Source organism: Saccopteryx leptura, chromosome 4 (genome assembly GCF_036850995.1).
Source record: "Saccopteryx leptura isolate mSacLep1 chromosome 4, mSacLep1_pri_phased_curated, whole genome shotgun sequence".
Lineage (NCBI taxonomy): Eukaryota > Metazoa > Chordata > Mammalia > Chiroptera > Emballonuridae > Saccopteryx > Saccopteryx leptura.
In genome coordinates, this window is record NC_089506.1 from 211,648,716 (window position 1) to 211,660,924 (window position 12,209).

The 12,209-nt window shown below is 42.8% G+C and overlaps 1 protein-coding gene and 1 pseudogene across 1 annotated transcript in view; one reads left to right on the forward strand and one right to left on the reverse strand.

Annotated features, from left to right (window-relative positions):
- The window catches only part of ADCY9 (adenylate cyclase 9), a 157,125-nt gene that overhangs the window by 92,668 nt on the left and 52,248 nt on the right, over positions 1 to 12,209 (forward strand). The window lies entirely within an intron of this gene.
- LOC136403367 (calmodulin-1-like) lies at positions 8,129 to 8,640 on the reverse strand (annotated as a pseudogene).

Genomic DNA, 12,209 nt, shown 5'->3' on the forward strand with positions numbered 1-12,209 from the left:
GGAATCGAACCCAGGACTCCCACACGCCAGGCCAATGCTCTACCACTGAGCCAACCGGCCAGGTCCAAGCCTGTGACCTTTGACTTCAAGCCAGCAACCTTGGGCTCAAGACAGCGACCATGGGATCATCGAGATGATGATGATGACCCTGTGCTCAAGCCAGATGAGCCTGCACTTAAGCCAGTGACCTCAGGGTTTCAAACCTGGGACCTCAGCATCCCAGGTTGATGCTGTATTCACTTTGCTACCACCGATCAGGCTAGTCAACAGATATTTGATTGCTGTAGTTGTGCCTTTGCTATTTCTTTGCCTTAGTGCTATTGTGGAAGAGCTAGCTCCCACTGTAATTTGTCTGTCTGGTGGTACTATCTTCCTGAAGACTACAGATACTCTCCCTCAAGAGCATTTATACCAGCCTGAACCCCACATCACCTGCTGTGCCACCCTCTCTTTGACAGCCATACCTTAAGAGTCCTTCATTCCTGCCTTCACTCCCACCAAATCAAATGGATCCGCTTTCACCCAAATTCTACAAATAGGTGTGTCTGTTTTTGCAGAACTTGACCTCCTCTGGCATTTCCAGTCCCTTCACTTGAGTTACAAGTTCTCTCTTCTTTCTTCAGTAACTTTCCGTCTTTAGCTTCCTTCATTTCCCCGTATCTTTAACCCCTCTCCTCTCCTGGATTATTCTGTCAGCCCACAGCATGCTCTAGCCTCTCTGTCCCACACAAGTTCTGCCAGGTGCCACATTACCCCATTTCTCTGCCATACTTCATGGCCAGACTTCTCCAAAGGATTGACCACATGTGCTTTCTCAAATTCTCCACTCACACGTCAGCCCACTCGGGCTGGCCTGTGCTGCCACCACCCGGTGCATCACTACTTGGCATGGTACTCATAGTCGTCATCCTGTTAGCATGACTGTCGTCTGACCCCTCTTGTCCTCGGACTTCTTTGCTGGATGCCCTCCCCTACTGTTTCTTGCCAGTGAAGGTACTCAGGCTTATTTCCTGCCCTCTCTCTTCTTGTCATCCTCTCCATGGGTGGCAGTAGTGACATCCCATCTCTAGCCTCCATCTCCTCTCGAACTGGGATGATGTGGCTGCCTCTTGGACATCTTTACTTAGGACTTCCACAGGCATCTTAACTCAAAGGGGCCAAAACTGAGCTTCCCATCTTGCCTCCAAAACCTTTACCTCCCCAGGTCTTTCTTACCCTGTACATGTACCATCAGCCATTTGTTTACTGACGGCAAAACCTGGGGAGTTATGCCTGTTCCCTTGTTTCACCCCCACATCTAATTGTGGATATAATATCCTGAATCTGTCTGCTTTTATCCTGCTGTCACCCTAGGCTGGGCCACAGTTACCCTTGGCCTGGACCACAGCAACGGCCTTGGAATGAGTCCCTGCTACTACTCTTGAAGCCTCCCAAGCCATTCACCACCTACAGCTAAATGGGCTTTCTAAAAAGCCAGCCAGCCACGTGGGATCCTGGATAGCATCCTGTAACTGAAGTTAGACAAAATTTTGGTGAAATTTGAATAAAGCCTATAGTCAAGTTAATAATACTGTGCTGGCGTGAATTTCCTATTCTTTATTATTTTTCTGTACTTGACATAGTACCTAACATTAGGACACATTGGGTGAGGAATATAAAAGAATTCCTTGCACAATATATGCTGCTTTTCTGTTTGTCTAAAATTAGTTCAAATTAAAAAGTTCTTAAAATGCAAAAAAAAAAAAAGAAAAAGAAAATAGGATTGTGTGTGTTCGCACACTCAAAACTCTGCAGAGGCCTTGCACAAGCCTAGCACATGACTCAGAATGGTCTCGATGTCAAGTGCCACGCCTATCCCTCACTTTGCTTCAGAAGCAGTGGCCTTCTTTAAGCCAGGTGAAGACATGATGATCTTTTCCACACACACCAGTCCCTCCATCCACTCCTCAGGCCTACAACCACGATCAGCTCCTTTTCACCCCTGCGGTCTCCACTTCAACACCATTTCTACTTGGAGGCCTTTCCTGACTCCTGTATCCAAACTAGCCCCCAGTGACTACTGTTCTCTGTTGTGGAAACTTAGTTTTCTTTGTGGTCCTTATTCCCAGCTGGTGACTAGTGCAGTTCTTTATGCTAGTTTCATGGAGTCAGGGATGGTGAATATCAGGCTCATAGTTTTAGTGTCTAGCCTAGGGGTCCTCAAACTTTTTACACAGGGGGCCAGTTCACTGTCCCTCAGATCGTTGGAGGGCCAAACTATTAAAAAAAACTATGAACAAATCCCTATGTACACTGCACATATCTTATTTTAAAGTAAAAAAATAAAACGGGAACAAATACAATATTTAAAATAAAGAACAAGTAAATTTAAATCAACAAACTGACCAGTATTTCAATGGGAACTATGCTCCTCTCACTGACCACCAGTGAAAGAGGTGCCCCTTCCGGAATGCGGTGGGGGCCGGATAAATGGCCTCAGGAGGCCGCATGCGGCCCGAGGGCCGTAGTTTGGGGACCCCTGGTCTAGCCTGTCATATACCTAGTGCTTAGATAGACTCAATGAAGAAATAACTCCTTGTTTCTTATTATATAAGGAAAGTTGACCATGTAATTCAGGCTCCAGAGAAGTTCCGGTACTTGCACTGCTTCATCCTGCCCTTTCTTGATGTTCATGCTGTTTGCAAATGGACCACTGCTGCAGAGCTGTGATTTGGTTCTTGACATATTTGAGTGCCCTTTGTGTTAGGTCTTCATCTAGGTACAGTAGATATTAAGGTTAGTAAGACATAGTCGAATATAAAGTATTATTAGCACTTATAATAGGCCTACCCTCCACTTGGCAGATTTCAGGAGCTCATTATCTGTTGAAAGAATGAATAGAATAAGTTAAGAAATCTCTTTTTTTTAACTGCTGCAGCTATATACACACATACTCATATATTATACATACAGTTACATCATAGCTACACACATACAGCACTGTGGAATCTTTAGTTTTTCAGATATCCTTGAAATTGTTTCTTTCTTGGGAGGGAAAAAAGGATGGGCAGGGGACTATGGGACTTCCTGCCGCTCTCAGAGTACAGGGCTCTCCGCTGCCCCGCCTCTGCCAGGCCCCATGGTGTACCCTAAGGCAGCTCGATGAAAGGCTACGCGAAGGATGTTTGGGAAATGGTTAGAGGTTTTTTGATGTTCTCAGTGACTAAAGGTTATATGTATATTGTCCATGAATTTAATTTTACTCATGATTATAAAGAAGACATTACAAATTAAGTATGTAATAAAAACATAATAAAATGGAGCCATTGGATCTGATTGGATGGAGAACCTGTGCTCCACCCTCTGGTTTCCAGAGATTTTATTATGGGTCCTCAGGGGATTTAAAGAAATTCAAAAAAGAACGAGCAGGAATGTCATGATTCATGATGATCCCTAGATCAGGCAGAGCTTGCAGCTGGGCCCTGCCACTTCGGCATGGCGGCACCATCATGCAGTGCCTTGCAGAAAGCTTGGGTGTTGGTGATACAGGAATTTCTAGGATGTGAGTCGGGGACCAGATGTTGTCACCGGTTTTATGTTAGGAAGGCACAATATGCAAATTAGTCAGCTGCGGGGGTGGGGGGGTGGGGGGTGAATTCCTTGACCACCAGTAGCTTGTAGAGGCTGGGGGCAGAGTGTGGTTCCTGATTCTCTCAGCACCACATCTCGTTTGGTTTCACAGTGCACACAGGAAGTTGGCAGGAGAGAGGGGATCCTGGAAGCAGTGAGATCCTTGAGGGACAGGAGGAGAGAAGTTGGCTGAGGTGACTGGAGTGAGTTTACCTGCTTCTTGAATTTCCTCGAGGCTGAGGCCTCAGCAGAAGGGGCAGTACAGCCTAACGGGTGGTGGTGCAGTGGATAGAATGTTGACCTGGAACGCTGAGGGCCCCAGCTTGGAACCTTGAGATTGCTGGCTTGAGTGCTGGTATACCAGCTTGAGCCTGAAGTTACTGGCTCGCCTGGAGCTCCCCTTCCCCCCCTCAAGGCACGAATGAGAAGCGTTAATGAACAACTAAAGTGAAGCAACTATGAGTTGATGCTTCTCATCTCTCTCCTCCCTCTCTCTCTCCCTTCCTCTCACTCTCTCTCTCAAATCAATTTAGAAAAAAAGAAGGGGCAGTACAGTAACACTGCTCCTAAAACACCTTCCTGCCCTGGCTTCATCAGTTTGTGCCAAGTCCTATTAGCATTGTGGCTATGGGCCTAGTTAAACATTCAAGCTCCATGGAGTCAGAGATAACCCCCCCACGAAATGGTAATTTGTTCAGTCGTGTGTGTTTAACTACATGTGTTGCTTTTAATGGGTGTAAAAGATCAGAGAGTTCAGTGTTCAGTTTATAAACTGCTTTTAGGTATCATGTAGTAAAAATTAACAGGCATTAAAAAGTGGAAAATATGGCATATCTTATAAATATTAATGTTAAAAACCTTTTTAGGAATACTATGTGTTAAAAAAGATTCAAGATAGGTTTGAATTAGATTATTGAACCAATATTTCAATCCATTTTAAGTATTTTAAAAAATATATTTAATTTGCCAAGCTCTCCTGTTTTCTTATTTGAGATTATTCACCATGTTGTTGGGTAGAGTATCTATTTCTTTTTTGTATTTTTTACTTTTATTTTTAGTTATAGTTTAATTTCAATATTATTTTGTATTGATTTCAGGTGTACAGCATAGTGGTTAAGCAATCATACTTTACCAAGTATTTACCTGATATTTTCAATACCTACCTGGCACCATACATAATTATTGCAGTATTATTATATTCAATATTGTTACTGAATATAACATATATTCCCTATGCTATACTTTACATCCCTGTGACTATTTTGTAACTACCAATTTCTTAATCCCTTTACCTTTTCACCAGTCCCCTGTCCCCCGTCCCCTCTGGTAATCATCAGTCCACTCTGTGTCTATGAATCTGTTTTAATTTTATTTTGTTCTTTATATTATTTTTTTAAACAATTTTATTTATTGATTTTATAGAGGAGAGCAAAAAATATCAACTTATAGTTGTTTCACTTTAGTTGTTCATTGCTAGCTTGTTATGTGCCTTGACCAGGCAAGCCCAGTGTTTTAGACCTGTGACCTCAGCGTTCCAGGTCAATGCTCTATCCACTGTATCACCAGGGGCCAGGGTATTTGGTTCTTTAGATCCCGTATATAAGTTAAATCATTTGGCATTTGTCTTTCTCTGACTGACTTATGTCACCTGAGGCCATAGAGTTTCTGAGGCCATGGAGCCATGGTTCGATTGGAGCAAGTTGGCCCATGGCCTCCGCCTCAGGCGCTAAGAAGAGCTCAGTTGCTAAGCAAAGGAACAACCCCAAATGGGCAGAATATCGCCCCCTAGTGGGCTTGTTGGGTGGATTCTGGGCGAGCGCATGTGAGAGTATGTCTCTCTGCCTCCCCTCCTCTCACTGAATAAAAATATATATATATATTTATGACATTCTTTCAATCAGTGGTTTTTTTTGTGTTAAGTATATCTTTACCCTATTTATATTATTTCTTTCTTATTTTTAATAAAACACAGAGTTCATAGTTGGTATTAATTAACAATACTTTCAGTTTTTCTTTTTTGTTGTGGTATATAATTGTGGAAAACTTAATTGGTTTGAAAATAAGTGACCTAATATTACACATATGGATGAATATAGATTAATCTCAAACATATTGCTGGACAAAAAAAGCAACTTTCAGAAGAATACTTGTCAAGTGACATCATGTATGTAAATTTTAAAAAGCATATTAATGCAGTGTATTGTTTAGCATTAGATAAAATATGTAGTGAAAACCTAAAGCAATGTATGGGGGAAGCACCGTGACAGTGGCATTGAGGATAGTTACCCACTCTGCGGGGGAGAAGGGTTTGCAGTGAGGGAAGGCCCACAGGGAACCCGAACGCTGCAGTGACATTTCTTAGATGGGAGCACAAGTCTTCAGTAATATTTTCTGTGTCTAAAATATTTTGTAATCAATTAAAAAGTTCATGCTTATTTTAAACATAAAGTAAACAAGAATATCTAATATAGAAAATGAAAATGAATGAGAAAAATTTCTAATATAAAAAGTGAATGTTTTTGGCTCTGGCAGGGTGGTTCAGTGGATAAAGTGTCATCCTGGTGTGCCAAGGTCATGGGTTCGATCCCTGGTAAGGGCACATATGAAAGGCAACCAATAGGCGCACTGCTAACAGTGGAACAACTAAGTGGAGTTGATGCCTCTCTCTCACTCTTTCTCCCTCCTCATTTCCCCCTCAAATCAATGGAAAATTATTTAAAAGGTGGTTTTTCATAATCCTATTATCCTGTTAATATTTTAATGTATTTCTTTCTTTTTAAGTTAATAGTATTTTTATTGGGAAAAAAGTAAAATAAAAAGACTAGCATTTAAAACTTAGGATGTATGTAAATTGTAATTTCTGAACAGCAATGGTGATGGTTGTGCTGAAGTACCATGCCATAACCCACCTCTCTGCAGCTCCAAGTCATGGTTCAGAAGGTTTTAAAAACAGAGTCCAAAGATTCTCCCTTGGTAAATTTTTTTTTAATTTGTGTGAATGGTAACAGCCTGACACCCATTTCACTCTAGTTCAGTGCAGACAGCTCTAAAGCAACACATGTGGGCATGCCACACACATGTGGGTATGTTACACGGAAGGGGACATGGAAATACAAGAGAACCATCTTGCTAGTAGGGGTACATCTAGACAGTTTATCCTTCACCCATTTTCCTACACATGTTGAGATAAATCAATTCTAAATGTGTTTGCTTTCAGTAAACCAGCTATGACAATTTATACTAACAAACTGAACTAGAATCTATTTGAATAGGTTTTGAATTTTTTTCATTTTTCATTTTTAATACAAATGTCTGAATGTGCTCAATTGTCAAGCTGCATGCATTAAAAACTGGCCAGCTGTTAATCATTAGCAAATGAAACTGCAAGGAGTCCACTACAAGCTTTCTTATCATTAAGGTAATGTAAATATTTATATTGTAAAACTGATGAGTAGCTTGATCTTTAGGGGACAGGACCACCAACCAATACATGCAGATTGTATGTGTGGACAGAAGGTACATTTAAAAATTTTTTTTTCTTAAGTGAGAAGTGGGGTGGCAGAGAGACAGACTCCTCCTGTATGCTCCCTGACTGGGATTCACCCAACAAACCCCCTATGTGGTGATGCTCTGCCCATCTGGGGCCATTACTCCATTGCTCGGCAACCAAGCTATTTTAGCACCTGAGGCGAGGCCACGGAGCTATCCTCAGCTCCTGATGTCAACTTGCTCCAACTGAGCCATGGCTATGGGAGGAGAAGAGAGAGACAGAGAAAAGGGAGAGGGGGAAGGATGGACAAGCAGACAGTTGCTTCTCCTGTGTGCCCTGACTGGGAATCAAACCCAGGACATCCACATGTTGGGTTGATGCTCTACCACTGAGCCAACTGGCCAGGGCCCAGAGGTACTTTTGACGTTCAGTTTTGCTGTATAGAAACAGAATGAATAAATAGCTTCCTTCCTTCTTTCCTTCCTTTCTTCCTTCCTTCCTTCCTTCCTTCCTTCCTTCCTTCCTTCCTTCCTTCCTTCCTTCCTTCCTTCCTCCTTTCTTTCTTTTTTTCTCTTTGTTTCTTTCCTCTTTCTTTGTTCCCTCCCTCCCTCTCTCTTTACCTCCCTCCCTCTCTCCTTACCTCCCTTCCTTCCTTCCTTTTTTTTTTTTTTTGTATTTTTTTTCTTGAAGTTGGAAACAGGGAGGCAGTCAGACACACTCTCGCATGAGCCCAACTGGGATCCACCCGGCACGCCCACCAGGGGGTGATGCTCTGTTGCAACCAGGGTCATTCTAGTGCCTGAGGCAGAGGCCATGGAGCCATTCTCAGCGCCTGAGCCAACTTTGCTCCAGTGGAGCCCTGGCTGCGGGAGGGGAAGAGAGAAACAGAGAGGAAGGAGAGGAGGAGGGGTGGAAAAGCAGATGGGTGCCTCTCCTGTGTGCCCTGGCCGGGAATCGAACCCGGGACTCCTGCACGCCAGGCCAACACTCTACCACTGAGCCAACCGCCCAGGCCCCTTCCTTCCTTTTTTAAGAGGTAATTAAAATACTCAATTTGATACTTCTGGCAGGGAATGTTGAAAGTAGGTCTTCGTCTGTAGTCATCATCTGTATGAATTCTTCATAGTTGATTTTTCCATCTCCATCAATATTTGCTTCTCTGATCATTTCATCTACTTCTTCATCTGTTAGTTTTTCTCTTAAATTTTTCATGGCATGATATAGTTCTGCTGCACTGATGTATCCATTGCCATCCTTGTCAATGACTTGGAATGCTTTGTGGATTTCTTCTTCACTGTCTACATCTTTCCTTTTTCTAGCCATCATAGTAAAAAATACTGGGAAGTCAGTGATGCCATTACCCTCAGCATCCACTTCATTGAACACATCCTGCAATTTAGCTTCTGTTGGGTTCTGACCTGGTGACCGCATGACAGTGCCAAGTTCCTTTGTTGTGGTGCCAACACCAGCAAACCATCTTTGTAAAACGGAGAAGCTTCCTTGTATTCAGCAGTCTGTTCTTCGGTCAACTAACCTGCCATGGTGCCAGTGAAGGGGGGAAGATCACAGAGACTGATGGTGGCTGCACCAGCGCAGGGGCTGTGGCTGTGGAGGTTCTGCCATGGCAGCGGCTGTTGCTGCAAAGGCGGGGTGTGTGCTGAGCGCTGTGCCGCTGCCACCACTGCCTGCTTCGTTGTCCTACTGAGAGTATGGCGCCACAGTCTGCAAGACTCCCAGCACAAATGCCCTGGTGTATTTCTGTATGTTTCTTTTTACATCATGACTTATACCTATACTTTGTGAAAGGATTGCCCCGTCTATTTAACACTTATGCCTCGTCTATTTAACACTTATGCAGAACACTATCGAAAGAAAAAACTTTGATGTGAGTTGAAAACTGATTGACTTGAAAAGTGAGGGAATTCACATTCATCACCTCACATCACATCTGTGTGAGAGAGAATATTTAAGCTCTATTCTCTTAGAAAATTTCAATTACATAATATAGTGTTATCAACTATAGTCATCATGTTTTACATTAGATACTCATACCATGTATTTCTGTGTTCTTAGTGTAGTCTAGTGTTGTTCAGAATAACACTCTGTTTCTTTCCCATATGTTAGCTGCTGCTTGTGTCTTCTTTTCTCCAAGTACTCATCTGCTGTCTTTGGGGCCAGCACCTCTACTGAGCAGGGACCTGCTTGCTGGAGGGCTTGGAACCATTCTTCCTGAGGAGTCTGAATGCATGGGTCTTCTGTCCACTTCCACCTGTCTTTTAGGGCAGTGGTCCCCAACCTTTTTCGGGCCATGGACCAGTTTAATGTCAGAAAATATTTTCACGGACCAGCCTTTAGGGTGGGACGGATAAATGTATCACGTGACCGAGACAAGCGTCAAGAGTGAGTCTTAGACGGGTAAACATAAATAAACATAAACACTTAAACATAAATAAAACGGAAATAATGTAAGTTATTTATTCTTTCTCTGTGGACTGGTACCAAATGGCCCACGGACCGGTACTGGTCTGCGGCCCGGGGGTTGGGGACCACTGTTTTAGGGTATATAGCAGAGCCCCACTTTCCATTCTAAAGCAAGGAAGCTTCTGAAGATTTATCCCCCCCCTTCATGCGAGAGGCTATTGACTGCAGCTCCAGGTCATATTTTCGTACAAGTCACACCCCTGTGTGTGGATGTGCCCCAGGACCCCCCCTCACTTGTCCTCTTCTTATATATGGGCACTCACTATTCACTGCCTTGGTTTTACTTTCAGTTTTGCTTATGTGAAGGTCTACAACATAGTTGTGATTTTCTTGAGGCATAAATTACACCACATGGGTCCTGGCCAGTTGGCTCAGTGGTGGAGCATCGGCCCGGCATGTGGAAGTCCCTGGCTTGATTCCTGGTCAGGGCACACAGGAGAAGCACCCATCTGCTTCTCAGCCTTCCCCCTCTCCTTCCTCTTTATCTCTTTCTTCCCCTCCCACAGCCAAGGCTCCACTGAAGCAAGTTGGTCCGGGTGCTGAGGATGGCTCCATGGCCTCTGCCTCAGGTGCTAGAATGGCTCTGGCCGCAGCGGAGCAATGCCCTAGATGGGCAGAGCATCGCCCCCTGGTGGGCATGCCGGGTGGATCCCGGTCAGGCACATGTGCAAGTCTGTCTGACTGCCTCCCTGCTTCTAACTTTGAAAAAAAAACAAGAACAAAAAAAATAATAATAAATTACACCACATGCCATGTGGTGTGAAGCTAGCATAGGAGAGCTAATCATCCAGCCAGTGACCTCCAGAATGGCAGAGTAGCCCAGCCTTTGACTTCTCATCTAATGCCTAGCAACATTTTGAAGGTTATTAAAGCACACCACACAAACACAACTTTGATTTTTTCTGAGGAAGGTCTAAAATAGACTATCTCCATTGCTGAAGTGAAATTAGAGAAATTGGAGATGTCTAAGATGTTTTTTTTCTTAATCAGAAAATAGAGGTTTTGGGTTCCTCAGTTACTTGGCTTGAGTAAGTCTGCCATGTGCTCTATGGGAACAAGAAAGTGCAGTTTGGGGAAACTGTTCCAGTCAGTGCTCCAGCCAGTGTGCAAAACATCAAAAGAGAGAATGCCTTCATTTCAGTTGACAATTGGTTGACTTGAAAAGTGAAGTTCACAGCAAGCATGTGACTGTTCTGGAAATGTGATTTGGGAGCAGGCCAGAAGCTGGGGTAAACATTTCCATGAAGTAACAGGTGGTGAAGATGCTAGGGTGGCTACTTCCAAGAAAAGCCAGTCAGGAATTCTGTGAACTATGTATTTTGCTTTGCATAATATGAAGTTTCCAGGTGAGGGAGGGTAAGGTTGACCTTTGCCTTTCTTTTTAGCTCGCAGTGCTCATAGAAAGTGCCAGTGTGGGTGGCACTGCCCTTGCGGCAGAAGAAGATGCCTTTGCAAATAAATGTCTGGGGGTGAAAAGGAGACAGTGGTGTTCAAGACAGCCAGGGAAGCCTGAGCCCTCTGCTTTGTGGAGGTCAAGAGGCAGCACGATACTCAGGCAGCCTTGCTGTGCTGGGCGGTGAACTCTTGCCATCGTGGGGAATGGGCTTGGTGATCTGAGACAGCTTGGGCGTTAGCCCAGCTCTTTTGGACTAGACTGCCACAGTGAGAGTTGCAGATTTGATGATGATTCTTGGAGATGCCTTGTGAAGGTCAAACTTTTGTTTTGTTTTGTTTCGTTTTCCCCAGTCTTCTGAACCCTGGCCATGTTGGATTTTTAGTTCTTCACAGTTATTTAGCATTATTTCTTATGTATATATTTTTCTGTCCTAGCTCTACCACATTGTCTATTTCCAAGCCTTTATTTTTTATAATTTTCTTTTACCTGCCACTGCCCACTCCTTTACTTTGAATTCCCAAGGGTCATGTATTTCATATCAGTTTTATTTTATTTCTTCTATGAATCTGAGAACTATTGTTGCATCTTGTTGAAATTCACATAGCTTTATTTTTTCCCTTTTTTTAAAAAACAGCTTGATTGAGATATAATTCACATAAAAATGTAATTCATCCTTCTAAAGTATACAATTTAGTGGGTTTTAGTATATTCACAGAATTGTGCAACTATAACCACAGTCTAATTAGAACATTTTCATTATCCCAAAAAGAAACCCTGTACCCATGAATAGTTGCTCCCCGTTTCCCTACCTCTCAAACCTCTGGCAACTACTATTCTACTTTCTGTATGGATTTGCCTACTCTGGACATTTCCTATAAATGGAATCATATAGTAGTTTGTGGCTTTTTGTGACTGCTTCTTTTACTTAGCATCATATTGCTTTATTGCTGTTTTCAATGTATTCCCCCTTTTGGTTTTATTTTTCAGTTACTTAGCTGCCACCTAGTCTCAGATTTTAAATTCTCTTTTACTGATCTTTTATTTCTAGAATCTATTTCCCATCGTCTGTGTTCCATACTTAAATCTCCAACTCTTAAATTAAGTATGGATTTTTAAACTATTAGCTTAATTATTAAAAATCTTAAAATTAACTATTATTTCTCAGTTCTCTAGGGAAAAGAATACAGTCTGTGATTCCTCTTGTACCTGCTTCAAATGTAACCTGACATACTC